The sequence below is a fragment of the Chiloscyllium punctatum genome, chromosome 44 (genome assembly GCF_047496795.1).
Source record: "Chiloscyllium punctatum isolate Juve2018m chromosome 44, sChiPun1.3, whole genome shotgun sequence".
Classification (NCBI taxonomy): Eukaryota; Metazoa; Chordata; class Chondrichthyes; order Orectolobiformes; family Hemiscylliidae; genus Chiloscyllium; species Chiloscyllium punctatum.
Genome location: NC_092782.1, coordinates 25,250,282 through 25,272,113, shown reverse-complemented (window position 1 = coordinate 25,272,113; position 21,832 = coordinate 25,250,282).

Here is a 21,832-nt window from a genome sequence, read left to right as displayed (position 1 = left end):
TATTTGCAAAAGTCCCTGAATTCACACAGAAATGTAAATAAAGACCATTTGCATATCACAATTTATGAGGAGGTATTAATTTTAACTGTTGACAGATTTCTAAAATGAGACCTAATGCAAAATGTGGTCATATTTAATAAACTGATCTCCAGACCATACTGCAGTCTGCATTTTGTTTGCCCCAGATGGGAAATTATTGTTGGCTTCTAAAAGACTATGCAGTACATTATGTTATAATCCTAGTTTGATGTCATTATTGGACAAGTCAGATCCCAGATTGAAATCTGGCATGATAGATGATTGGTTTGGTTTGGTTTTAACAATTTTCAAAACAGAATATTTGTGACTATCCTGAGCCATTTTTCTTTTCTTATTTCATTCCAAGGAAATTTGTTTCTCTACCACTTGCTACAATTAGTACCTAGTTCCTTTCCTGATCCTCCTTTTCTGAAGATTGCTTAGATATTCCTGTGACTGTAAACAGCCATTTAACTTCCCAAGGCACTCCTTCACAGAGCCCAAAGACCCCTGTACATTACCCAAACCACCCCTTGTACGGTACTTACACCAGAGAAGAAAGTATTTCTCTAACATTTCAGAAGATTTAATTTAACTGTGTTTTTGACTCACAATCTCACAAAGTCTGATTAAGCTTTCATATACCTGATTTTAAATCATCTCAGCTTTAAATACCTTCCTCAGGAGTTTATTCAAGCACTTCTGGTCTGGAAGTATTATAAAACATCTTGCTGTAAGGTATTCTGATTTGACTATCTTCGCTGGTTTATGCATCAATCTTCATCCAAGGATTTCGACAGAGCTGCCCCAAACTGAATCTTTAAAAAATAATGCTTTAAGCAATAGCTGTTACCCATAAGCTGCAAAAAAAGTCCAGATGTTACAAATTAGAAACTTTGCACATTGCTCAGTCATAAACTCTAATGTACGCCAAAACCTTTTAGTTGTAAAAGCTACATCTCTATCAAATTGCTTTAAGATAAATCATGACGGTTGCAGACATACAACATTAAATTCTTCAGACACACCAAAATGCCCATATGTCACTAATTCAAACTTAAAAATAAAATTATTGTAAAATATATGTAAAACTTCACAATGTTTAACTTCCAACGTGCAAGTGAATATCAGGTCGCTGCCTTTTCAATATGAGTATTTATTTTGATACCAAGGGGAAGTTACCAAATACAGTTGATCCAATATAACTTTTTCACATTTAATATGGTTTTAGTTGTTGAAATTTCAGGTGTCTCCTGCTATAATCCCTGCCATCTTTAGAGAGTCTCGTTTGCTCAATATTCGTTATAGGCTGGTAAAATCATCGTGAAAAACTGGTCAAACTGCACTTCATTGTGTGAGGTGGACAATATGAACATGCTTGACAACTGATCTTTAATGGACCGATAAACCTTTGCTACAAGAAGAACGGACATGACATAAAACAGCAGCGAGATTATCATGCCAATAATATTGTGGACAAAACACACCCTGGTTAACTCTAACACAAACAAAACCAGAAATTGCTGGAAAAGCTCAGCAGGTCTGGCAGCATCTGTGGAGGGAAAGCAGAGTTAACCTTTTGGATTGAGTGACCCTTCCTCAGAACTTCCTCACTCAACCCGAAAGGTTATCTCTGATTTCTCTCCATGGATGCTGCCAGACATGTTGAGCTTTTTCAGCAATTTCTGTTTTTGTTTCTGATTTCCAGTTTCCGCATTTTTTTTTGTTTAACTCTACAGCAGATTTCAAAACAGTCAGATTGATTACCATCATATTTAATTTGTGCCATTATGAAAAGACCAAATCAGATTGAGGAGGATTAACTCTGTCCGACAGTTAATATAGACCCTGTCAGCTGACTGAGGTCAAAAATATCTATCAACCATTTAAAGAGGCATTCCCCATTCCTGACACTACTTATCCTTTCAGGCAAAAATTATAACTTGTTGAACAAATACCTTGCAACTTTGACAAATGCAAATATCTTGACATTAAGGATAGAAATTCTACACCAGTTAGAGTCATAGAGATATATAGCACAGAAACAAACCCTTTGGTCCAACTCATCCATGCTGACCAGATATCTCAATATAGTCTAATCCCATTTGCCAGCACTTGGCCCATATCCCTCTAAACCCTTCCTAGTCATATACCCATCCAAATACCTCTTAAATATTGTAATCCACCACTTCATCTGGCAGCTCATTCCATACACGTACCACCCTCTGGATGAAAATGTTGCCCCTTAGGTCCCTTTTATATTTTTCCCCTCTCACCCTAAACCTATGCCCTCTCGTTCTGGACTCAACCACCCCAGGGGAAAGACCTTGTCCATTCGTCCTATCCGTGCCCCACATGATTTTGTAAACCTCTATAAGGTCACCCCTCAGCCTCCAACATCCAGTGAAAACAGCCCCAGCTTATTCATCCTCTCCCTATAGCTTCATTCCTCCAACCCTGGCAACATCCTTTTTGATCTTTTCTGAACTATTTCAAGTTTCACAACATCCTTCCAATAGGAAGGAGACCAGAAGTGCACACAATATTCCAAAAGTTGCCTAACCTATGTTGTATACAGCTGCAACATGACCTCCCAACTCCTGTACTCAATGCTCTGACCAATTAAGGAAAGCATACCAAATGTATTCTTCGCTATCCTATCTAGATGCAACTCTACTTTCAAGTAACTATGAACCTGCACTCCAAGGTCTCTTTGTTTAACAACCCAGGACCTTTCTGTAAAGTGTATAAGTCCTGCTCTGATTTGCTTTTTCAAAATGCAGCAGCTCGCATTTATCTAAATTAAACTTCATCTGCTACTTCTCAGCCCATTGGCCCATCTGATCGAGATCCCATTGTAATCAGAAGTAGCCTTCTTCGCTGCCCACTACATACCCAATTTTAATGTCATCTGCAAATTTACTAACTATACCTCCTATTTTCACATCCAGATCATTTATATAAACGATGACAAGTAGAGGACCCAGCACCGATCCTAGTGCTACACCATTGGTCACAGGCCTCCAGTCTGAAAAGCAACCCTCCACCACCACCCTCTGTCTTCTACCTTTGAGCCAATCCTATATCCAAATTGCTAGTTCTCTCTGTATTCCATGAGACCTAACTTTGTTAACCAGTCTCTTGTGAGCAATCTTGTCAAACGCCTTACTGAAGTCCATTAAGATCATGTCTACCTCTTTGACCTCATCAATCCTCTGTTAATTCTTCAAAAAGCTCAATCAAGTTTGTGAGACATGATTTCCCACAAACAAAGCCCACGCCAAAGTTATCAAGATAATTTTCTTTGTTCATCTCTGTAAAGAAGGCAGGCATGATATCAGAAAGCATGTTGGATGCACCAGATGTTTCAATAGCTAAAATCATATAAGAAGTTGTACAAAAAATAAGTTATTATCAGATCCACTGTATTTCATAACATCTTCCCAGATATCAAGCTAACTTGTCATATTGAACATTTGTTCTTATACAGTTGACTGATGTTTGCAGCTTTGAAGTCATCCCCAGGGAAAGCCAGACATTGTGGGGATGTTTAAGCACAATTTGTCCACCCAGTTTCAATTCCTCAGTTGGAATTCAATCTTTCCTGATGCTAAGGAAGTGATTGAATTTTCAAGCTTTTCTATGTTAGCTGTATACCAAACTCATCAATGGGCTGCAGTCTGTTGATTGTATATAATGTTGTTTCAGAAGTAGTTGATTCATGAGTTAAATTTTTGCTCTGATTCTATGAAGAACAGTATAATGTGATCTCAGTCAGTGATATTTCGACTCAGAGATTTGAATGATACAAGCTTCTTGATTTCTTTACTCCATCGTCATAATGCTGAGTTTCTCCAGTATTTTCTCTACTGAATTTTATTTCAACAACCGCAAACATTTCCTCAGCATATGCTGCAGTTCAGATGTTGTATACAGAAGACTGTCATATGCTTATATCAACAGCAAACTTTATTGTATGAGTTAATGTATATTAAATTAGATTAGATTACTTACAGTGTGGAAACAGGCCCTTCGGCCCAACAAGTCCACACCGCCCCGCCGAAATGCAATCCACCCATACCCATATATTTACCCCTTACCTAACACTATGGGCAATTTAGCATAGCCAATTCACCTGAGCTGCACATCTTTGGACTGTGGGAGGAAACCCACACAGACACGGGGACAATACTTCAAGTATTTCTTGATAAAATTGTTTGAAAAGTTCATCAGAATTTAATTTTTCTCAATGCACACAACTAATAATTTAACAAGAGAAAATTCTGGAGGTCGAGAAACATCTGTGGAGAGAGAAACACAGTTACCCTTTTTTTGAGACCAGTACAATCCCTCCTTCCCCCTCCACCTCCCCAATATGTCTCCAACCTCCCACATAAAGAGACAGACTGGACTCGAGACACTAACTGTTTCTCTCTCCATGGAGAGACCTGCTGACTTTTTCCAGCCCTTCTGGTTTTATTTGAGATTTCCAGCATCTACAATATTTTATTTATAACAATAATTCAGTTGCTCAACAATCTGCCACTGTAATCTGAGTTAATTATGTTTCACAGTCTTTGACTGATTTTAGTATTTTTACACGTTAGCTACATATGGAAAATGGCACCGAGTCAAGAATACTTCCACCTAAAACCTTAAACTTAAGATTTTTGAACTTGCATTGTTCAGATCAGAGTACTTGTCTACTTTTTCAGGAATTGTAACACACCTTTACCAACTTCCCAGATGGTTTCCTCTGCAAACCATCAAGTGCCACATTCTAACATTATACTATTGCCCCAGGTAGAAGTCACTGAGCTGGTGCCAGTGCGTGATGCATGAGATGAAAATGAACAAGAACTACAAATCATCATTATGTCACTTTTATCACAACTGTTGCTGTCATTTAGTTGACCTTGAGGAAGTGGTGAGGTTCCTGTTGTTTCCCCTTTATCATCAGCATCACCTTCATCTTCCTGTGCCATGAATTGTTGTACTGGATCTTCAGAAGGCAACTAGAAGCTAAAATTGAATGAGTATTTGAATATAGACAGAAATGGAGAGGCTGGAGAATTTTGGTACTTTACAAGGATGGCAGTGTGGCAGTACAGCTTTGCAGTCACTAACCTGATGTTGTCAAAAGATCTCTGACAATGCATTGTACAAAAAGTTTAAAGCAGACTCATACCCTTTCTTTGGTGGTGTGTGCAGAGTGAATCCTGGAGAAAAATAATTCTTGCCATGCAAAGTCTGAGTGTTACTTTGTGAACATTTCCACATTTGATTTGAAACCGATTTATGCATTGTTTCATATTGTGGTGTTGTCACAAAATTAAATAAATTAAATGCAGAAACTGGGCTGGAAATTGTTTGGGGTAAAGCGTTTGGGACAGCAGTTATCCCAGAATTAAGTTTCTTGCATTATCAGATTAGCTTGAGATTGAGAATAGTGTATCTTTGAGCAATTGAAGCTGTGATGTTGGCCTTGCTTATATTCACTGACAATGGCAGGGAGTTATGTTAAACAGCTAATATAGAAGCAATGGTTCGCACCGCAAGGAGGGGAGGTCTTTATTCAAATTAAGCCAATACTAATTGGGAACAATTTGACCTGGCACAATCTGGCAGTGATATTCAGCTCCATTCCACCAACAAGGGCTGTCCACTGGCACTAGAACATAGAACATAGAACATAGAACATAGAACATAGAACAATACAGCACAGAACAGGCCCTTCGGCCCACGATGTTGTGCCGAACTTCTAACCTAGATTAAGCACCCATCCATGTACCTATCCAAATGCCGCTTAAAGGTCGCCAATGATTCTGACTCTAGCACTCCCACGGGCAGCGCATTCCATGCCCCCACCACTCTCTGGGTAAAGAACCCACCCCTGACATCTCCCCTATACCTTCCACCCTTCACCTTAAATTTATGTCCCCTTGTAACACTCTGTTGTACCCGGGGAAAAAGTTTCTGACTGTCTACTCTATCTATTCCTCTGATCATCTTATAAACCTCTATCAAGTCACCCCTCATCCTTCGCCATTCCAAGGAGAAAAGGCCGAGAACTCTCAACCTATCCTCGTACGACCTACTCTCCATTCCAGGCAACATCCTGGTAAATCTTCTCTGCACCCTCTCCAAAGCTTCCACATCTTTCCTAAAGTGAGGCGACCAGAACTGCACACAGTACTCCAACTGTGGCCTAACCAAAGTCCTGTACAGCTGCAACATCACTTCACGACTCTTGAATTCAATCCCTCTGCTAATGAACGATAATACTCCATAGGCCTTCTTACAAACTCTATCCACCTGAGTGGCAACCTTCAAAGGTCTATGCACTAAACCCAACTCTCAACATTAGTTAATACTTAGACTCGAGAACCTTGCATGGGGTCCCCTCAATAGGCCTTTAACAACATTTGCATGTGGATCCACTTTTACTGTTCTTGACATAGAATAAGGAGAAGTTTTTGAAGACCAGCAAATAAACGAACTCCCCCCAATCTCTTTGTGTATCAGTTTGTGCTTGAGTGTAACTTTGAGCAGTTGCTCCCCCCTGTGTGTGTGCTTTATCTTTGGCCAGAAATCCATGTTCTGGATCGTGAGGCAAGTCCTGAATGTTTCACTTCTACATATTGTGCACATAAGGGTGCAATTGAAGTAGAAATTAGGGGCGTTTAGGCTTAAAACCTACCCAAAGAATAACTTTTCAACATCGGACCGAATGGGAAAACATCAATTTAAGGTTCATGAACCAAGAATTAGATCATACAATCTAAAAATTCAGTGCTAATGTGCGAACATTCTTCTCTTAATAAATTAAACTAACTTCTTGAAGCAGCTGGGTTCAGACAGGATTATGTGGGTGAGTTTAAAGTATTTTTTCCTAACACTTAATGCAGCTAACAGCTTTTTTCTTATAAGCACATAGATCAAAGATTTGTGGCAGGGAAAACATTTTACAAGTGAGTGTTTCAGTCAGCTTAGCTCTGCTATGGAATGAACCTCATCAAGTAGGAGCTGACTGGCTGGACACTAATTAATTAAATGCATTAAGGGGAGGTGATGGCCTAGTGCTATTAATACAAAACTATTTTTCCAGAGACCCAGGGAATGTCCTGGGCACTACAAATTCAAATTCTGGACTAGTGGTGCTGGAAGAGCACAGCAGTTCAGGCAGCATCCGAGGAGCAGTAAAATCGACGTTTCGGGCAAAAGCCCTTCATCAGGAATAAAGGCAGAGAGCCTGAAGCGTGGAGAGATAAGCTAGAGGAGGGTGGGGGTGGGGAGAAAGTAGCATAGAGTACAATGGGTGAGTGGGGGAGGGGATGAAAGTGATAGGTCGGGGACGGGGGGAGGGTGGAGTGGATAGGTGGAAAAGGCAGGTAGGACAAGTCATGGGGACAGTGCTGAGCTGGAAGTTTGGAACTGGGGTGAGGTGTGGGAAGGGGAAATGAGGAAACTGTTGAAGTCCACATTGATGCCCTGGAGTTGAAGTGTTCCGAGGCGGAAGATGAGGCGTTCCTCCTCCAGGCATCTGGTGGTGAGGGAGCAGCGGTGAAGGACGCCCCAGGACATCCATGTCCTCGGCAGATTGGGAGGGGGAGTTGAAATATTGGGCCATGGGGCAGTGTGGTTGATTGGTGTGGGTGTCCCAGAGATGTTCCCCAAAGCGCTCTGCTAGGAGGTGTCCAGTCTCCCTACTGTAGAGGAGACCACATCGGGAGCAACGGATACAATAAATGATATTAGTGGATGTGCAGGTAAAACTTTGATAGATGTGGAAGGCTCCTTTAGGGCCTTGGATAGAGGTGAGGGAGGAGGTGTGGGCGCAGGTTTTGCAGTTTCTGCAGTGGCAGGGGAAGGTGCCAGGATGGAAGGGTGGGTTGTAGGGCGGTGTGGACCTGACCAGGTATTCATGGAGGTAACGGTCTTTGCAGAAGGCGGAAAAGTGTGGGGAGGGAAATATATCCCTGGTGGTGGGGTCTTTTTGGAGATGGCGGAAATGTCGGCTGATGATTTGGTTTATGCGAAGGTTGGTAGGATGGAAGGTGAGCACCAGGGGCGTTCTGTCCTTGTTACGGCTGGAGGGGTGGGGTCTGAGGGCAGAGGTGCGGGATGTAGACGAGATGCGTTGGAGGGCATCTTTAACCACGTGGGAAGGGAAATCAAATCTTGTCATGGTAAATGGCGGAATTTGAATTCAATTAAAAAACACCCGGGAATTAAAAGCCTAACCATGAAACCTTTGCTAACTATTAGTGAAAACCCCATTTGGTTTACCAAAGAGTCATAGAGACATAGAGATGTACAGCTTGGAAACAGACCCTTCAGTCCAACCCGTCCATGCCGACCAAATAACCCAACCTAATCTAGTCCCACCTGCCAGCACCCAGCCCATATCCTTCCAAACCCTTCCTATTCATATACCCATCCAAATGCCTCTTAAATGTTGCAATGTCCTCTTGGGAAGGGGACTGCCATCCTTACCTGCTCTGTGACTCCAGACCCACAACTCTCGACTGCCCTCTGGGCAATTGGGGCCTAGCCAGTCACGCCTTTACCCGGTGAGTGAATGAATTTAAAAATCTTTACAGACATCTGACTACAGCAGGACAGGAGTTTGAGCGGCATCCCTTTTGGTGTTCAGACTCATAGGAGTTTTATCGTACTCCATCCCCTTCTCCTGTCCACCGCCTGCCAAACTGCAAAGTTAGAAAAGATGGTGTGGAAGCAGATGGTTATCTTGGGATGTCATTTGGGGAGGAACTAAGTTCTTGGTGTATTATCATGGAACGATGCAAGTGAGCTCACTATAGATTTGTATGATATGACCCTGAGATGGGCATTATCTCCCTGCTTGAGAGAGGGTATCATGCTCACTGCTTTAAGGAATGGGCATTTTAATGCCACCAGTGACCCCTTGGGTAAACATACACAATTACCTCATTGTTTCTAAACGCTCCATGTGAGATGACTGGACTGCCAATTCTGCTGCCTACAAACCTGCCTTATGTCACTGTACCTCAGCACAGCTTGTGGGCACCTAAGGTAACTTGCTGGTGCCAGCTTGGTCTTTATAATTCCAAGCAGCCTGAGCATCCTCAGCACAAGCTCAGTGGTAGCTTTGTAGCCTCTGTCAAAGTGATAGGTTCACGTCTGACTCCATGAATTAAATGTATAACTGAGGCTCACTTTCACCCCATTGCAAGGGAGTGCATTGTAAGAGGTTTTTAGATGAGATGTTAAACTTTAGTCCTGCCAGCCTTCTCATGTAGGTATAAAAGATCCCATGGCAATAATTGAACAAGAACAGGTTCCTAAAAGCCAAGGCAAGAGTTATCTATTTTAGGTATTCTAAAATCAATGATCAAGTCATTTATTTAGTTACTTTGTCTGAGAACTTATACAGTGCATGTACTGGCTGCCATATTTTCCAAACAAAATATTTCAAGATGTTTTGCAAAGCTCTTTCAGGACCTCCTGAGATTTGGCAAGGCACTCTGGCAGCCCGACAGAACTGCCTGCTGGAAATTTCTGGCTCCTCTCCTGACTGACCTTTTTTTCAGGGGGTTGACATCTTCTCGAATATGGAAACGTTGGCAAGTGGAACAAATTTTAAAGGTAAGTTTTTTTTGAGAAGACAAAAACTGAGGAAAATAAACCCTACTGCACTTATCACAAAATAAGCTAAAATAGTTTCTGAAAATACAGTTTTCTGAAGGGAGTATATCTCTTCACAACTTATGATATTATAGTTAGATTTTGGCAGTGAAAATTCCAGATGGGTTAGTGTAAAGTTTAAGATTTGTTTCTTTTGTGAAAAGGTGCCAATACGAAATGTTGGAAAGGCTGTAATTACAGCAAACCTGGCAATCATTTTGAAAATCATAATTAAATGGGGGACAAAGGGATTTAGTCACTTCCCAGCATTGCCAATATTTGCAGATTATCAAAGCTCCAAGCCACATTTGGTCTATTTATGACTTTGAAATAAATTTTATTTAGCTTGGAATGGATTTGGAATCATAGCCTTTCATAGGCATGACACAGGTTATTTCTGATAGGGAACCTCATAAGCGTCTTGCTATAAATAATTCCGACTCTTTATATATAGAGATGGCAAGACAATTTTTAGTATGCAGAGAGAAATACGACCTCGCATTAAGGTTGGAATTTCTTCCATGCTGCTGCCTGAATTAGGCAGGAGAGCACCATAAAATGAGGTGACATTATGTCATTAATTTGAGATTGCCACTTGGATCTCCTTCCTGAATTACCTGATGCAATACAGTTGGAGAGACAGAGCTCAGGCTCCTGGCAGAGTTTTATGCCATCTGCTTTTTTATCTCCAGTAATGTCTTATCGAAGGTCTCTCATGGACAGTAAGGCTGCATAAACCATCAGGTCCTGATAGTATCTTCTTTTCCCTCAAAGATTTAAGATCCTATGTCTCAGCCTTGGCCAAATAGTGAAGAGCACTTCAGCTGAACACTTCTCCAGGAGACTTTCTGCACTTCTAAATTCCTTTTGTCTCTTCAAGTTGCTGTTGTAGCACTCAGAATTTCCTTCCTTTTCTCTTTTCTAGCAGTCTTTCTTCAATCCACCTTGGCATTAGAAATCTTGGCCTACGCTGCATGTTAAACAATCTTTGACCCAGTAAAATACAGCACAGTCATAGGGTCAGATGTTCCCTGTCTATCTCCATCTCAACCCAATGATGAGAGAAGAATCATGTCTACTTCCACTACTACTGTTGGTACATCTTCCTTTGTAAATCATACTTTGGTAGTCTGCCTACACCGCAACCTCTTTGTACTGTTTATAAGAAGCTTTCACTAGGAATCCTCATTCACATGTACACACACTCACATATCTACATAATTATACACAATCCTTCTTGAATATGTTCCCATTTCTTCATACTTGGCCTTCCATTTCTCGCAGTAGCATTGACAAAGTACAGTTAAGTATTGAGAAAAATTCCACTTAACATCTCTAAATGGGAAATCTCTAAATGGTTCAGTTTGGGCCATCTGACTCCGTCGCTTCTAAACCGTGTTCAGCTAATCACATTACTAATTGGGGTCATCATGAAAGTAAAAGCCAAGTAAATAAAAAGGCTATGAGGTAGGACTGAATGTGAGACAGTGGAAGTAGGGAGTTGGAGCTGGGACTTTATGAAATATTATTGCTCCATTAGACCATGAGGATGTTGACTCTGATTTGTAAGTTGATGGTGGATGCCTCTGAAAACTTTACAGTTTGAGAAGCACATATCAGATGTCGAGTGAAACTAAAACACCAGAATATGCTGGGATGTTGTGCTGACCTATTAAAATATGCCATATTAATAATTGATATGTTGTGCTGCCACTTCTAAGGCAGATCAACTTTCAGTGGAACAGGCTCAGGTACAGACTCAGCATGTTTAGCATTTAAAAATAATGTCAACCCTCTTACATCAAAGAATACTTACGTCAAGCAGAAATATTCCTTTAAAGCAGTTTGCTTTGAAAGATAGCTTTTATGCACCAATGACTGAAATAAATCAATAATTAATCTTGAAATTTTCAATGAATTCTGTTACAGTAAATATAGCAAGTTTCAGTTCTGACATGCCTATTAATGCTGGTAAGGTTCATCCAAAATTCTCAATTTCAATTAAATGCCCTGAAGCTGATTTGAATTAGAGTCATAGAGGTCTACAGCACGAAATTAGGCCCTTCGGCCTAACTTGCCCATGCTGCCCTCTCAGTTTCTAAATTTGTTCTTCATCTATTGCTTTGTCTCTGGAGATGGGAGATATGTGAGAGTGAGATGGGTCACTTTGCCTTTCACATTCCCAACCATACTGATGGTCAAGCTAATGATGCAACTTTGCTCTCTTAAGCTTTAAGACTTTGCAATCAATAGGAAATTTCATTGTATTTTCTTGTCAGCTGCCAATTTATAAAACAATACTTATTACAACACAGTAACAGTACAGTATATCAATACAGTAGAAAGACTTGTGTGAAATTAAAGTCAGTGTTGCTATTTGGTCTTATTTAAAATATAGTGAACGGAATAGTACACATTGGAAGCCAGTATTCTAGTTTCAGCATTTTGACAGACATATTGCTACCATGTCTAAAGGTCATAATATTTGATTCATTGAGAATAGCATAAAACGGTAAAAAGTGGTGACAAAATCAGTGGGTAACATACTAAGCCTTCAGTGTGAGTTGGTTATTTTTGATGTACTGAGTCTTACCATATTTCAGTTTTAGAGGATAGTGTCATAAAAGTTATAACTGAAGTATTTCGTCTTTAATTTCATAGACACTTCAAAGATGTAATCTTGTAAAGCTGGTCGCCTCACACTGCAAAAGAAAGCAGCATTTCAGTTTCATTGAAGATAAGCCTGCAAAACCACAGAACCAAATATTCAAGATACCCTGATGTTCCAATAATATATCATTCAGCTTGTTTAGAACGTTCTGTCACCCCGATCTCAACTTCTCTCAGTAGGGCGTGTTTTTGTCGATTTCAATAAAGGTATTAGGTACAGTCAAACAAAGTTCCAAATTCATGTTATATTATTTGTATTTGCATCGCCACACAAAAAAAGCACAATACTAAATTGGCTACCAACTTTAAAACCATTTGATCATCCTATTCAACAAAGTTAATGTACGACAATTAACAAAAAAACAGAAATTGCTGGAGAAAAATTAGCAGGTAAGACAGCACCTGTGAAGAGAGAAACAGTACTAATGTTTCAAGTCTAATAATCCTGCTTCACAACTGACTTGCTGGACTCAAAATGTTAACACTGTTTCTCTCTCTTTACAGAGGCTGCCAATTTTGTTTTTCTTCATTTTGGATCTCCAGCATCTTTAATTCTTTGATTTATTTAATGTACAGTAAGCTTCAACTGGCAGTCAAACGTAGAGATAACTAGATTCCATTGATTTTCTACTGGGTGGATGAGCCAAATACTTAAGTGTTTTATTCACCTATCCACCCAACACTTTACTATTCTGTGTATATGATTACTCCTTTCTATTCCTGAAAAACACTTTTCACCGTAGTGAATTAGATGTGACAACTATCTGCCCAATCTAACAACTTGACCAAGACATCATGAATCATTTCATTCCTCTTCACATTTAACCTGTTTCTCTTATAAAACAGGAAGTGCTGGAGAAACTCAGCAGAGCTGGCAGCAAGAGTGGAGAGAGAAACGTTCAGAAGAAGAAGTCAGGAGAGAAATTAAAAATGTTCATTCTGGCTTTGATAAAGGATTTAATTTGGTGGATCTTTTCCCCATCACCATCCATTTTTTTTTCTTCCAGAGAAATATTCTGATTAGAATTGAACGCTGACGGGTTTATGATTCAATTTTCCTTTTAAACATTGTTATATCTTTCAAATAGACACTGCAAGTAAAAATCAGCATATTTTCACCTCAGACATTGAGATTTGAACCAGGAAATGTATGGCGGGTGAAAGTCTCTCAACCAAATAAAGCTCAATCATACAATTTCATAGGATAGTCTGCATGAGCTCATTGTATAGAGCAGCCTTTAAGTTAAAACATGGTAAATTCAATAATGGGAAATGTGGATGAACATCAAAAACTTACAATGTATAATGTACACTCTTGAAGAGTCAGCACAATAAGGATTGCTGTCTATACTGGAACTTCAGAATTTATTAACTAAATCTGCAGGAAAACACCTTATAAATTGGTATTTGAAGTCTGATGTGATTACTATAACTACTCATGTTAGATAAATTACTGACAATACATTTACCACTTCCTAAACTGTAACTTCTCTTTGATGTACTGAGCAGATCTGTAAAATAAACTGATTTGTCTGTCAAAGGGTTGGTACGTACTTACTTAACTTGACACACTTCTGTTTTTACAAGATCAAAACCCTCTGCCAGATTATGGTAGAGTTACTAGTTTCCTTTATAGTTTGAGCACTTATTTAATTGAAAGTATCACATATGTGAGAAAGGATGAATTAAAATACTTGTTGTTTAATAGTTCTTAGGAAATAGTAACCATATCATGATAGATTGTTCCTCTAAGTTAAATAAGATGTAGTTCAATCTTAAGCAAGGAGTTTAAAGCTAACCAAAGGCAATTATAAAGGTATGAGGAAGAATTTATTTGTGGTAGATCAGAAAGTACATTAAGAGATGTGACAGTAGCTAAACAATACATAGCATTTAAAAAAGTAATACTCAGCGAGGAAGTTGGAGCAAGTACCTGACGAGTTCAACTCACTCCTTGTTCTGAAGGACCAGGTATTAACATCTAAGGGCATTTGCACCCACACCTCACATCAATGGACATTTGCCTCCAATATTTGCCAGCCCTTAAGAACACCTAGAGGAACAAAGGCAGCAGATACATGGGAACATCGCCACCTGCAAGACACTCACCATCCTGACTTCGAAAAAATATTGCTGTTCCTTCACTGTCACTGGGTCAAAATCCTCAAATTCCCTCCCTAATGGCATTGTGAGTCAACCCACAGCAGGTTGACTGCAACAGTTCAAGAAGGCATCCTACAACTGCCTTCTCAAGGGAAACTAAAGATAGGCAATAAATGCTGGTCCAACCAGCATCACTCGCATCCCATAAAGTGGGTAAAAAAAACTCTTATGGCACAGTGATCAGCTGCTCAGGATGGTCAGAAGTAGGATGATCTTTACATCAGCGATAAGGAGACAAATGTTGGGCAGTCCACCATCCATTTTGCCTCTTCCTGCCCAATTGTTGGCTGTTTTCCTCCTGAGATGAGAAAAGAGAGAGGCGGGTATTTCAGGAGTAAAGGTGGGTGACACAGTTCTTATTTTTGGGCAGGTGGAGAAGTGATCCTGAATGAGTCAGTAGGCAATGCAGAGGGCATGGAGAGTTAGTGCTCTCGGGGGTTGAGATGCTGAAAGCAGGTGGGGTAGGTGGTAAAGGTAGGTGAGAGTGGTACAGCATGAGCCTCATGGGAGGTGACTATCAGAGAAAATATGGTAGCACTTAAGGTGATGAGGTGGAAAAGATCATTGACCATCTTCCTACAATGTTGGGTCACCTCCAGATGGTTGAGACTGCTTTAATCCATGTGGCCTCCAGTGCTGGCCCTGGGTGAGGAGGAGATCCCATTTGTTCACCAACATGCAGGAGCAGCAAACATTTTGGAAGGCAAATTTTATTTTAGTGTTTAACATGAGAGGACTTTAACATAGGAACAAAGAGGTCTTGCTTCACGTATAGAATAGTGAGACTGCAACTGGAGTATTGTGTGAGGTTCTGTCTCCTTACCTATGGAAAGATATATATATCCATAGTATTTCTGGGCAGTGAGCGCCAGGTTTGACCCAGTGATGGTTAAGGAGCAGTGATATATATCCAGATTTGGATGCCATGTAGTTTGAAGGGGATCTTGAGCTGGTGATATTTGCATCTGTCAACTGTAATCATCCATCTAGGTGGGAGAGATTGAAGAAGGCTTGGTAAGTTTCTGTGGTCCAGTTTGTTGATGGTACCTGCTACTGTCACTGTAAACCAATGATGTATACGTTTACAGTAAGACGTGCTGTTTGGTCTTGGAAATTTGAATGGTCAAGCTTTGGTCAAGCTACTTGAATGTTGTTGGAGCTGCACTCATCTCGGAAGTGGAGAATATTCTCTCACACTGCTGACTTATACCTTATGGGTGGTGGACCAGCACTGGAGTGTTAAGAAGCAGGAGTTACTCACTACAGAATTCCCAACTGCTAACTTTCTCTTGTAGTCAGAATATTTATATAATTTGTGCAATTGACTTACCAGTCTTACAAAGGTGTTGAACAAGGATGGTGCAATGTTTTATATTGAATCTTTCTGCACAACATGCTAATACTCAATTTGCTATTTAAAGTACAACATATCTGACCCAGAAGTGTTAAGGATATTTATTCCTTTAGTTTCTCCATAGCATGTTCTTTATTTAGCTTTGCTTACTTTGACTGTCCGTAGTGCTGTTCTGTGAAACCTGATGTAAAGATTTCTGCCAATAAATCTGTAATAAACCAACCATACCAAGCCTTCAATGGATTTATCCCTTCCTTGGCTTGACTATGTTTAGCACAGCAATCAAACTGTCTTGGCCTCCTCTTTCTAACCCTGTGGATTGCTTATGCCTTATATAACACTTCAATTTTTTGATGACATTACTTTTCCATACAAGAGCAACAATGCCGTACACTGAGGAAGTTACTGCCTCAATAAGTTCACATTAGAGGATGTTTTTATTGGACAGCTATCAAATATCTTACAATTAATCTCACTTACAGTCTTGAATGGCTGCAGCTCTTTTTAATTGGTTATATGTTGCCTCGTAATTTTTATTCATTATTCAAATTCATGTCAAACAAAATTTCTTCATTTTATGCATATTTGTTTGACATCTGTATTTCTTTTTTGGATCCTACCCTTCCGATTGTACCATCTATTTTTACAATGAATGATTGCATTCCTAACACTAGGATGTACTCATGCTGCTACAATCCAACAGTTGCTCCACTGACAGTAAACTGAAGCAGCTGGCACTATATCACACAGTTAGAAAATTGTCATGACAAATTTGTAATGACTGCAAATCTATAAAAAGCTTGTTGATGCAAGCCATGAAGTATGACTTTTATATTAGCAATAAAGTGTTTAGTTAACTGTGGCTCACAGGCGCTAAAGTGATAAATGCAAAAAATGAAAGGAGCTGCATTTTCAGATTACTTGTACACTTTAATCCTCTTATAAGAGCGCCTCAGTGCTGGAAGATATTTATACTGATTATTTTGATCACACTTACATTTGTTTGCAAGATTCCCAATAACTTACATATTTTAAATATACTTATAAATCAGATGTGTTAGTGTCTCTCTTTTTCTGTCATAGTTCCATCATTCTGCTTAATTATTCTAATGACTGAAATGACTGCTCCTCTGTCTGAAGTGTAAAATGACATCTTTCCTGTGGGTATTGTTACAATCCATGCAGAGGCTGAAACCTTTGAAAAAGAGATGCACACAGATTTTCTGGTGATTGGTGCAAGGAATCGGATAACAACCATTTAAAGTTTAAGCTGCACTAACAAACTAAAATTAACACTAACTAAACATTACTTAGAGCAAATGAATATACAGTAGGATTGGGCCATTCAGCCCTTCAAGTTTTCTCTGCTGTTCAGTAAGATCTAGTTGATCTGATTGTCATTTAAGATATTTTTTCCCACCTACACCTAGTAACCTTTCATCCGGATACTTAACAAATAGCTATCTGCCTCTGTCTTAAAAATATTCAAGGAAGCTGCTTTCAGGAATAGAAGCCCCAGTGACCCTCAGAGAGATAAAAATTGCCTCATCTCGGTTTACTGTCACCCCGAGTTCTAGATTCTCCCATAAGAGAAAAACATCCTTTTTCATTCTATCCTTTCAAGGATCTTACAAGTTTCAATCAAGTTGTCACTTCTGAATTCCAGTGGATACAAGCCTAACCTGTGCATCCTTACCTTAAAAGCAACCCACCCATTCTAGGCATTAGTCTAGTTAATCTTCTCTGTTCTACTTCGAAATCATATACATCCTTCCTTGAATCAGGTAACCAAACCTTCAATTGTATACACCAGTGCCTTGTACAATTGAAGCATAGGCACCTTACTTCTATATTCAATTTCCCTCACAGTGATAACATGTAAGTTACTTCCCTAATTACGTGTTGTAATTGTATCCCAATCTTATTTTTTGATTCATATACTAGGACACCAAGATCTCTTTGCAACTCAGAGCTCTGCAATCTCTCACCATCTGTAGAATATGCTTCCTTCTTATACTTACTGCCAAAATGGACAATTTCATAATTCTCTAACTTCAACATCCTTTGCCAGCTCTTTGACCTTATGCTGTTGTAGTGTTCTTATTTCTTTCTTATCTTTGCCCCATCAACAGATTTGGCAACCATATCTTGAATCCTTTCATGTAAGTCACTTTTATAAATTCTAAACAGTTGAGGTAACAGCATTAGCCCTTTGCACCTCATTTTGTTACATCTTGCCAAGCTGAAAGAGACTCATTTATGCCTACTCTCTGCTTCCTATTAATCAACCAGTCTTCTATACACATAAAAGGCAATAAATAAGCCAATCAACAGAAAAAGCATTTTCTATTGCCTTCTTAACAAAACTGAAAAAATTCCGAAGATGGGTCACTGAACCCAGAACATTAACTCTGATTCACTCCAACGACGCTACCAGACCAGCTGAGATTTTCCAGCAATTTCTGTTGTTTCAGATTTCCAGTATATGCGGTACTTTAGCTTTTTTGCAAATACCACACAATGGTTTACACATCATATTGCATTCTTAGCAGAAGTGTAATTTTGTATTTAAATTTCCAAGCTCCTGCTGACCTCCATAGGATCACCTCCTCCTGCTCCATTTGGCTGTAGCCTCCAGGGTCCTAATAAACAGGGGAGAAAGTGAGGACTGCAGCTGCTGGAGATCAGAGCTTAAAAATGTGAAGAAGGGCTTATGCCCGAAACGTTGATTCTCCTGTTCCTTTGATGCTGCCTGACCTGCTGCGCTTTTCCAGCAACACATTTTTAAGTCCTAATAAACAAAGGCCCCTTAATTCAATCTTCTGAGCATATTCTAATCTTCTCATATACACCCACTGGTGACTCCCTGGCCATTAACTTTCCACAGCTTGATTCTTCAAACAGGAATCTATCCTCACATTGGATCAGCTTGATGGTTAACCCCCAAAACATTATCTTCCATATCCTCTCAAAGCAGGACCTGATTCTAGGCTTTGTTCCCAAACTGTCTGCGTCATTGACTCTGAGAGTCTGCATGCTGCATGCTGCATGCAGCAAGATGACCTTCCACCTCCTTTGTCTCCACTTAGAGTCATAGAGATTTACAATGCTGAAACAGACTCTTTGATCCAACTCTTCCATGCCGACTAGATCTCCTAACCTAAGCTAGTCCCATTTGCCAGCACTTGGCCCATACCCCTCTAAACCCTTCCTATTTATATATCTATCCAAATGCCTTTTAAATGTGGCAATTTAAAGCCTCCACCACTTCCTCTGGCAGATATTTTCAAAGGTGCACCACCCTCTACGTGAAAAAGTTAGCCCTTTGGTCCCTTTTAAATCTTTCCCCTTAAACCTAGGTCTAAAACCTCTAGTTTTAGACTCCCCTACTCTGGGGGAAAGGACTTTGTCTATTTACCCTATCCATGCCCCTCATGATTTTATAAACCTCTATAACATTAACTCTCAGCCTCCGATGCTCCAGGGAAAATAGCCCCAGTCTATTCAGCCTCTCCCTATAACTCAAATCCTCCACCCCAGGCTAAAATTTGCAATATACTTTGAGTAAATTTGACTTGATTCTCTGTCTCCATAACAAGTAGGTCAAATTGATCTGATTTTGGGTCGATTTAGGCTGAGGAAATTTGGGTTTGTCTTCAGATGGATTTTGTAAGGGACCTTATCCCCCCTTTCCACGTAACTCCATTTTACCTTAAATTAAAATAAATTAAGACATTTTAAAGCATAAATTTTAACTTTCATCATAGTGTAGCACAATTTTGCATAGTTATACAATGGTGAGGTTCACTGAAACCTCATTGAAATTCAGAGCCTTTGCTGCAGAGAGATAAATTAATTGGCTACATTTTTACAACAAAACCATAGGTACCAGGATTTAATACTTTTGACTTTTACTTCTGGGAAAGAATATTTCAGAAAGGGAGAGAGAGAAGGGGGATAGTGGTGGTACTTTCACTGGGGCCAGTCATCCAGAGCCCAGAGCTAATGGTTAGGGACAATGGGTTAAATTGGCAGAGTGTGGAATTTCAATAACGTTCAACAAAATCTAAGCTTAAATATTGGTCCAGTGGTGACCAAACGCAATAGCTGTGCTACCATCTTTCACTTTCCCTTATACCTACCTCTACCTCATTCCAGGAACAAAACACCTTACAATAGGGCAGGAAAGGTCAAGACAACTGTTGTGCTGTCTTGAGTAAAGGATCCTGATCTTGACTATCCTGCAAAAGGTGGTGCTGGAAAAGCACAGCAGGTCAGGCAGCATCCGAGGAGCAGAAAAATTGACATTCAGGCAAAAGCCCTTCATCTGGAACCCTTTCCTGATGAAGGGCTTTTGCCCGAAACATCAATTTTCCTGCTCCTCAGATGCTGCCTGACCTGCTGTGCTTTTCCAGCACCACTCTGATCTAAACTCTGGTTTCCAGCATCTGCAGTCCTCACTTTTGCCTATCCTGTAAAGAGCCTGTTCAGTTGTTTCAGAGGCTGCACCTTATTTCCTGTGTCAGGATCCCCTGAGAGAAGGCAATGTCCCTTTGTCTGAGGCCTGCTGACAACTGTGGCGAGCTTCCTGGCTTTGTGTCTGCACTAAATAGCATGGCAATACCAGAGCAATACAATCCTGGTATCTCTGGCTAAGGGGGCAATGCACAAAAGAGGCAGTTATAGTGTGAACATTCCAGGTAGGCTCAGAATGAGCAAGCCACTATGACAGAGCTCAGAAATGCAGCTTTGTCCAGACCATGAGCTGGCGCACATCCCTAAGCGTATAGTGACATAGTAATAGCCACTGGTGCATCCAGTAGAATGGAAAACCATGAAACCTCTCAAAATGTGTATAATTTGCACTCAGATGATTGATTGCACCCAAATCCAAAACACTTAGCCAAAATAAGGGATATAATGAGAAAATGGGGCTAGTTTTATTTTTTAAAATGTCAATGCCAGATGCACCTCCACAGACACCGAAATGACCCTGAAGCAGAGAACATCAGTTTGCTATAAATTGCTGAGATGTTTACCCGCCAACAGCGTTGAGTCTCCTGAAATTTTTTCTGCATTCTTTGTACCGGATATGATTAACATTTTCTGCCATGATCTTAATGCAGAGCAGGCTTAAGCAGCTGAGTGGTCTACTCCTGTTCCTATGCTTCAATGTTTTACATGATCTTCTCACCTTCCACTGAACTTTTCACAACCCAACACCGCGAACCAGCATTAACAGCAACCCTCATATGGAGAGTGTCAAAGATGCAACAGTTTCCAATTATAACCTGCAAAATATAAATTCTCTTGAAAAGCAGCAGAGCCCGGCCCTCACTCCTGAGTGTATTGCACAGCTTTACAGACACCACATGAGAAGTCACACATCAAATGCTTTGTCACACTCCTCTGCACCACTGTGGTCAAGTCACATCTCCATGATGCATAATATCTCCCTAACCTTGCAGGTGTTAGCAACTCGACTGTTCACTGCTCATTCTGGAATGCTTCTACCTTTCCTGGTACTGGAGAAATATGCAAACCGTGCTCATTAAATAAGAACAGCAGTGCACATTTCAAAACTTTGTCTCAACTTTAACTTCCTTCATAAAGCCCTCAAGCTGTAAGGCTAAAGAACTGTCCTTGTAGCAATGATATTACAGCTCAATTACCATAGATTACGCAAATTTAATTTCCACACTTTACATGTAGTTTAATCTGAACCAAGTTGACCATTGACTCAGTCAATTAGTGGACAATGTTATGCTTCCAGCTGATGTTAATTCTGGATAAATAAGATCCCTGATTGAAACTTGGCTGATGAAATCCTAACCTTGTTTTCTTTTTAACCATAGGGATCAGTAACTGAATGCATTACCCAGAGGCTGCCAGCGTATCACAGAATTGTTACCATGCAGACAGGCCATTCAGCCTCTCATGTGTACTACGGTTCTCTGA